This window comes from Loxodonta africana, chromosome 17 (genome assembly GCF_030014295.1).
Source record: "Loxodonta africana isolate mLoxAfr1 chromosome 17, mLoxAfr1.hap2, whole genome shotgun sequence".
Taxonomy (NCBI): domain Eukaryota; kingdom Metazoa; phylum Chordata; class Mammalia; order Proboscidea; family Elephantidae; genus Loxodonta; species Loxodonta africana.
In genome coordinates this window covers 71,225,577-71,234,034 of record NC_087358.1, presented here as the reverse complement: position 1 = coordinate 71,234,034, position 8,458 = coordinate 71,225,577, and the positions used below count along the sequence as shown (strand labels likewise).

The 8,458-nt window shown below is 41.5% G+C and overlaps 1 pseudogene; it reads left to right on the top strand.

The window, feature by feature from the left end:
• The window catches only part of LOC135227991 (tigger transposable element-derived protein 1-like), a 44,345-nt pseudogene that overhangs the window by 21,371 nt on the left and 14,516 nt on the right, over positions 1 to 8,458 (top strand).

Genomic DNA, 8,458 nt, shown 5'->3' with positions numbered 1-8,458 from the left:
GAAGAGAAGTAGGGTTTGGAGAAAAGATGTTCGAGGCCCACCACAAATACTACTTGTGCTCCTTGACTGAGAATGATCAGCCCAAACCCCATAAAAGTCCCTCCCCACCCCCTCCGGGAACCGTCGTGGCACAGTGATTAAGAGCTGGCTGCTAACCAGAATGTCAGCAGCTGGAACCCACCAGCCGCTCCTTGGAAACCCTGTGGGACAGTTCTACTCTGCCCAACGGGGTGACTGAGTCCTGACTCGGAATCCACCAGACGGCAATGGGTTTGGTTTCATCCCGTCTGACCCAGATACCCCTGTTCTAGTGGGCATATCCCACGCTGCAACGAGTTAGTAAACCTAACTTTGCATGCACAGAGCCCCCCCCCCCAAAAAAAAACTAAACCCACTGCCATCGAGTCGATTCTGACTCATAGCGACCGTGTAGGACAGAGTAGAACTGCCCCATAGAGTTTCCAAGGAGCGCCTGGCGGATTTGAACTGCCGACCTCTTGGTTAGCAGCCGTAGCGCTTAACCACTAAAGGACAAGGGTTTCCATTCACGGAGCAGTTCCCGTAATTTATGCCACATAAATCTTCATAGAGGAATCCTGGTGGTGCAGTGGTTAAGGTGCTTGACTGCTAACCAAAAGGTTGCTGGTTAGAACCCACCGGCCAGTCCCGGGGAGAAAGATGTGGCAGTCTGCTTCTGAAAAGATTTACAGCCTTGGAAACCCTATGGGGCAGACCTATAGGGTAGCTTGAGTTGGAACTGACTCCACGGCAGTGGGTTTGGTTTGATTTTTGTTTATGTCTTTGTGAGAACCCTGTGGGACAGAAATTATGATCCACATCCTACAAATGAGGAAATGAACGAAATGACTTCTTTAAGGTAAAAATTAAGAAGAGGCAGAGTTGACTCTTCAGATTCCAGGTGCATGTTCTTTCTACAGCCCCTTAACTGTCGGTGGCAATGAAAACAACACCCCAGGCCCCTATTAAATTAGTATTATTAAAAAGAACAGATTTATAAAAATATTTTAAATATCATAACATTAAAATTATACAAGCATGAAAGCTAGGTTATTAACTCATACGCCACAAATAATCCTTAATATAATTATATAATACACTTCTATATGGTTTACATCTGGTTGCTGGTAGGTACTAATGAATAAACTCCTGCCCACTTACATGTAAAACACTCAGGTTAAATCTGCATAGGAATACTTTGATTGTTAAACAAAATTCACCATGAAATAAAGAACAGTTTATTAAACCCTCATAAGTCTAGAAAAACAGAAGGAAGAAATAACCTCTCTCTCCTCCCATGGTCCTGATAAAACAGCAACCAGGGAACTGCCATATGTAGTGTGACTAAAAAACTAACTGCTGAATTAAAGTTTATGTACACAGCTACACCCTTCCTGGAAGATCACAATGTAACTAGATCCTGTGAGAGATAACACTGAAGGATTGTAAAAATTCTTGTCACACTGCAATTTCGTTCTATTGGCCATTCTTCTAATAGGTAAACTAAGAGCTGAAGCTATGATACACAGCAGTAAGACTATATATGTATAGTTGTGCTGCCTGCGCAAAGTGCACTAAGCACTGGGCAAGGTGGGCAGCCCCACCATTATCACTAACTGTACAATACCGATCACCATAAATCCAATTCCCATCTGAAAATGGACCCAGTGTTCACATTCCCACATCTCTATGATCCTTGTCACCAACCACTTCTGTAGCAATTATTTCCTGACCTTAACAACCCAGAACTAGGTCAGACTTCATCCTTGTCTGCCCAGAGCCAGGTCAAAACATCCCTAAAACATAAGGTACCAGCCACAAACTCAGGAGTCTGCACAACTCCCCTCACTTCAGACCAGCCAGCCCCTCTTTCTCTAACCCCTTGGGGCTAGGTCACAAGCCATAAGGACTCTATCCTTCTTCACTGACTGCTGGAGCAGCCTTTCTCTGAGTTAGCCATTCCAAACTAAATCAGGGTCTCACTGCTCCTGTGGATTTGTTAATTCTCTATAACTCACAAAGTTCATGGCAACTGATATCTATACTTACAGTTACCCATTTCTTATAGCCAGAAAGGATGCAAGCAGAGACACATTAGGCAAGGTTTGGGAAGGGTCCAGCAGGAGACTTCCACTGTCCCCAGGGACGTTGCATGCTCTCCTGCATATAGATACCACCACCACTCCAGGAAGCCCATAGAGAAGATTCCAGGTCCCGGGCCTCTTAGTCAGCAGGGCCTAATGCATACGCATGACCCAGTGAATATGCATGATTAACTGCATCATGACTCCTCCCTTCCTGAGTTTTGCTGCCAGAATGAGGCCAGGATACCAAAAACAAAACCAAATCCCCTGCTGTCCAGTTGACCCTATACGATGGGGATTTGAACTGTCAACCTCTTAGGTTAGCAGCCATAGCACTTAACCACTACACCACCAGGGTTTCCAGCTGGACCCTGGAAACCCTGGTGGCTAGTAGTTAAGTGCTATGGCTGCTAACCAAGAGGTCCGCAGTTTGAATCCGCCAGGCACTCTTTGGATAACTCTATCGGGCAGTTCTATTCTATTGTATAGGGTCGCTGTGAGTCAACTCCACGGCAGGGGGTTTGGTTTTGGTTTAACTGTAGCCTGGCTATTTTAGAAAACACAGGGCACCTTGATTGCTGGAGAATTCCAAGGGCTGTTTTCAGAAATGTCCTTGCCACTGAGTCCATTCTAACTTACTCATAGAGACCCTATAGGACAAAGTAGAACTGCCCCGTAGGGTTTCCAAGGAGGGGCTGGTGGATTCAAACTGCTGACCTTTTGATTAGCAGCCGAGCTCTTAACTACTGCTCCACCAGGGCTCCATATTCAGAAACCAGAGACAAAAGGCCAAATCCAGTTCTTTGTCCAGCAATTGTCTTTTTGCAGTTTAGAACAAACTGGTTGCAGTGTAGTCTATTCGAAACCATGGTGACCCTATGCAATATATATATACAGTCTTATTGCAATAAGATTATATATATGAAATATATATATATACTGTCTTATTGCTGTGTCAATTTCATGGTATTTTTGTCCTGAACCTAGACAAAGGTAAAAACTGCCCAGCTCTCCTCCCCACCTACCAAGACGTAAGGGATTAGACGTTCTGTATCAAAAGGGACAAATTTGTTGTACACTGAAATGTAAATTGTGGGACTGACACCCATAGGCCTGGAAGAGTATGTGCAGGGGCGAGGTGTCAGTGGGCCTCCCCAGATACATTGGAACATTTTCTTAGATAATAAATGAATAAAGCAACCAACATTGTGTTTGACATATATAAACCAGTTGCCAAAGACGTGGTTCTGACTCATAGGGACCCCATATGTGTCAGAGTAGAACTGCGCTCCATAGGGTTTCGATAGCCGACCTTTTGGAAGTAGATCACCAGGCCTTACTTTCAAGATGCCACTGGGTGGGTTTGAACTTCCAGCCTTTCTGTTAGTAATCCAGTGCTTATCCATTTTCACCACACAGGGACTCCTTTTTGATAATAGAAGTGTTAAAACTTTAGATGTGACCTCTCAACCAAGAAAAACTTTAGATGTTTAAACTTAAAAAAAAAAGACTTAGGGGTCAGTAAATTTATGTTAATGGCGGAGGAACAACTGAGAAAAGGAGGGTGAGAATGGCTGCACAACTCAACGTAATCAATGTCACCAAATGGTGCATATAGAAATGAATTGGTGTAGGTTTTGCTATGTATAGGCTCAACAACAAAATAAAATAAAAAAACTTTGCATGTGGTCTGATTACAGCTTAAAACAGCTGAGGAAAACTCACAGGTGTCCTGTGTTGGGGTAAATAGAACTCCATAAGCTTCACCTCCAGAATCTGAAACCTGAGATCCATGGAGTCCTGGGTGATGTAAATGGTTAACACACTCGGCTGCGAACTGAAAGGTTGGAGGTTCGTGTCCACCCAGATATGCCTCAGAAGAAAGGTTTTGTAATCTATTTCCAAAAAATCAGCCACTGAAAACACTTAGGGAGCACAGCTTTGTTCTGACACACATGGGGTCACCATGAGTTGGAACAGACTTGACAGCAACTGGTAATGAGATCCATGAGAATGACTGATCACTTGTTCTCAAATCTCATACAATCTCAAGTTAAAGAACAGACAAATATAAACACACAGCTTGTAACAAACCTCTTCTTTCTCATCCTCTCCACTGATAGACACACAGCAGGGAGAAGCGCTCGCTTGCTCACATTCCAGCTACTGTTAATATAGAAGAAAACCATGAGGTTTTGGATTTCATTTACCTTGGATTTATGTTATTGCACTTGATATAACGTTAAGCGGAGCTGAACTGCCTGTGCAGTAGAGGAAGTTCCCACTGTAATGCCTGCTTTTCTACAACTAGCCCAGGGTAGCCTTTTAAAAAACATATCCTTCCACATCTGCGGCCATTCCTCTGTGCTTAGGGAAAGGAAAACAAAAAAAAAAAGATCAAACTCAGTGAAAAGAAGATGTTAGTTTTTTAAAAGCTGTATTTTCAGAGAAATGGATTTAACATCCAAAATATTCACTTAAAAGGAAAAAAATTCTACCTGTACAAATACACTCATGACAAAAGACAGAAACTTACATAAGGCTTGATGAAATGAAAGGAAATTAGTTTGGTTTGAAGAAAACTTCCAGAGCACATATATTTCAGTTGCACAATGAGGACCGGGCATTAAACAGAGCAGAGAGCAAGATCAGTTAACACTGGAAGAGGAGAAACACTTAAGCAACAAAAAACTTGGCCTTTAGTTATGCTATTTCCGTAGATGCAAAGAAAATTTTCAAGAATGAAGTAAAATAAGTCATTGGCAATTAAGATGATATTAGCATGTGTTTATAATATATATCAATGGCACTGGGATAATATTTATAAAACCAAACCCGTTGCGGTCAAGTTGATTCCAACTCATAGGAACCATACCAAAAACCAAAACCAAACCCACTGCCTCGGGGTCCACTCCGACTCATAGCAACTCTATAGGACAGAGTAGAGCTACCCCATAGGGTTTTGAAGGGCACCTGGTGAATTCGAACTGCCAACCTTTTGGTTAGCAGCTGTAGCTCTTAATCAGTATGCCACCAGGGTTTCCAGCAACCATACACTCATTCAAATTTTATAATTCTCAGGATTGTGCTAGACAACAAAGGAGATACAGAACTTCAAGGAATTTCCCATTTGGTTGAAGAGACAAACCTTAAAAAACACAACCTAGTTCAGTAACAGTACTCATGGCAACCCCACGTGTTGCAGAATAGAACTGTTCCATAGAGTTTTCTTGGCTGTAATCTTACGGAAACGGATCGCCAGGCCCTTCTTTCATGGCACTGCTGGATGGGTTCGAACCATCAACCTCTGGGTTAGTAGAGTAGCGCAAACTGTTTGGGCCACCCAGGGACCCTAAATGTGTATATTCAAGAGCCAAAGTGAGTATGAAGACTAGGTCAAAGGAAGACACCAGAGCTATCAGGGAGATTTCACGGTGGGTGAGGGTGGGGGTGGGAGTTGAATTGAACCTTTAAAGATCATAAGATTTGAGGACGAGAAAGAGAAAGGATATTTGAGTTGAGGAACAGAGCACAAGCTCTGGGGGGAATGAGCTTCACTGGTATTGGGTCAGTAAAGAGCATGGCCTGGTTTGGAAATAAAAGTTTGAAGTCAAGTTATGGAATGTTTTGAATGTCAGAATAAAGAGTTGAATTTTTGTAGGAAATAGAAAAAAAAAAAAAACATTGCCGTTGAGTCAATTTGGACTCATAGCGGCTCTATGGGACAAAGTAGAACTGCCCCATAGGGTTTCCAAGGAGCAGCTGGTGGATTCTAACTGCCACCAGGGCTCCAGAAAATAGAAGGTATTGAAAAATTATGTATGAAGCATGACAAGATGGAAGCAGAATTTTAGGAAGGTTAATCTCGTAACAAGGAACCCTGGTGGTACAGTGGTTAAACTCTTGGCTGCTAACCTAAGGGTCAGTAGAACAAACCCACTAGTTACTCTGCAGGAGAATGATGTGGCAGTCTGCTTCTGTAAAGATTACAGCCTTGAAAACCCTATGGGCAGTTCTACTCTGTTCTATAGGATTGCTATGAGCCCAAAGCGACTCCACAGTTTGGTTTGGTTTTGGTTAATCTGGTAACAGGGTTTAAGGGAGAAGAAATATCCTTTAATACTTTTGAGGTTTGTTTTTGAAAATTATAGATCTTTTAAATGTAATAATGTATATAAAATCACAATGTAGATGGTTAAGTACTTTTGAACAATTCCATACCAAAATATATTGTTAAAGTTCTCAGTTTGTAAATAAAATTTAACACAGAAAAAATTAACTACGGCAAATATTCTTCTCCAGGATGAAATTATATATGTGTGTCTCTGTGTATAAATTATATATATATATATATATGATGGACATATAAACATATAATCGATACCTATCTCTATAATTTATGTATCATTTATCTTACTGTAAGGATCTTAACTACATTGCATAAGTGACTAAAGTTAATATGTTGCTTAGCTAAGTTTTAAGGTAACCCTAACCTCACTAGAGCTTTAAAAAACATTCCATATATATATACTCAAATATAGTGCTCTGTTTTAAATTTTAACAATGATTGGTTACATTCAAATATGCCAGTTATGTTTTTTCTAAATTTAGTTACTATGTATGTAAAAATTTATTCTTGACCAAGACTAATTTTGAGTCCTTAAAAAATGATTCATTTAGGTAAATTCTAAGAAATATTGTATATTTATGGCATAAACGCTGTGTATTTTATTTGTATATTAAGAGTGTATGTTTGCACTTGTTTGAGAGAACTTGATTTGTGTAAACGGTTTATTTTGAATCTTCCCGTTGGGCTCACTAATCATTATGTGCTCTGTTTTCATCTTGCGAAATGTCAGTTATGATGATAAAGCCTTATAATTTTGCTTTAGAAAACTGTTTTCATCCAGTCCTATGGGACATTTTTTAGGTCATTTCTTCTGCGAATAAATGTGCAACATGGGCGGGGTCCTGCAGTTTTCAGCGGCTGGCAGATTCCTGTCCTTTAAACATGCTCTTTATATTAAATAAAAGCAACAATACATCTCATACACCTTTGGTTCTGAGGACCCCATGCAGGCATTGCACATGCTTCCTATTTTTTAACATGAAGGGTGATGTGTCTCTGATATAAAAATATTTGGTAATAAATGTCTTATAAAAAAATGTGTTTCTCTCACACTGCCTTTGTTTATAATACCATACTGGTTGTTGTCAGAAGAGCCCAGATCTCCAGCAGCTTGTGATGGGTGGGTCTACAGCAGCCAACACCCCTCACGGTCATGCAAAAGACACAGACAATTCAGAAAATGCACAAGATTAATCCTGCAATATCAACACACTTGAGGCGTTTTGTGGAGGTCATTGACCTCCGTATTGTGAAATCCACTGGTCATTTTTCATTCCTTTTTTTCTTTGATCTCTTAGCAGCTTTTGGCTCTGAGTACCACTGCCTCTTTTCCTGGGGTTTAGTAACACACATTCACTCCTGGTTCTCCTTCGCACTCCAGAACGTTTGCTGGGGTAGCCTCATCCACCCATCGTGGAAATCCCGAAGTCCTCGAACACTCAATTTCAGAACATTTTGAGGACTTCTCTTGTTGTTAGGTGCTGTTGAGTGGATTCTGACTCATAGTGACCCAATGTGACAGAGTAGAACTGCCACATAGGGATTTCTAGGCTGTAAAAAAAAAAAAAAAAAAAATTTTTTTTTTTTTAATCTTTATGGAGGAAACCCTGGTGGTGTAGCGGTTAACTGCTATGGCTGCTAACCAAGAGGTCGGCAGATTGAATCCACCAAGAGCCGTGGGCGAGGCGCTCCTTGGAACCTCTATGGGGCAGTTCTACTATGTCCTATAGGGTCGCTATGAGTCAGAATGGACTCGACGGCAATGGGTTTGGTTTTTTTGGTTAATCTTTACAGAAACAGATTGCCAGGTCTTTCTCCCTCAGAGCCATTGTGTTACCCAAAGCAGGTCCTGCTCTGTGCGGCTTCTCGTCAATAAAGACACACGGAAGTGAGGAGGGAGGAACGGTATTTACTGCAAGGTGCAGGAAAGGAGCAAGGACGTGTACACCTCAAATCAAGCTCACTGGACAAAGGGAGGCAGAACCTTTTATACCTTCTCTCACAAGGCAGTGCACACAAACATTATGGGCTACATCCGCGCAGTAAGGCAAACTGTGTTTTTTTCTTTGGCATGTAGGTTAGTAAACTGGCCTGAGCCACATCCAGCGCCACCACTTAAGGTTTTGCTTGCTAATGGACAGGAGGAGCAGGTCTTTCTTGATAAGTCTAAGCAGCTCCAGGCTGTCAAAGGAACAGGCCTTCATCCCAAACCTTAATTATCATATAA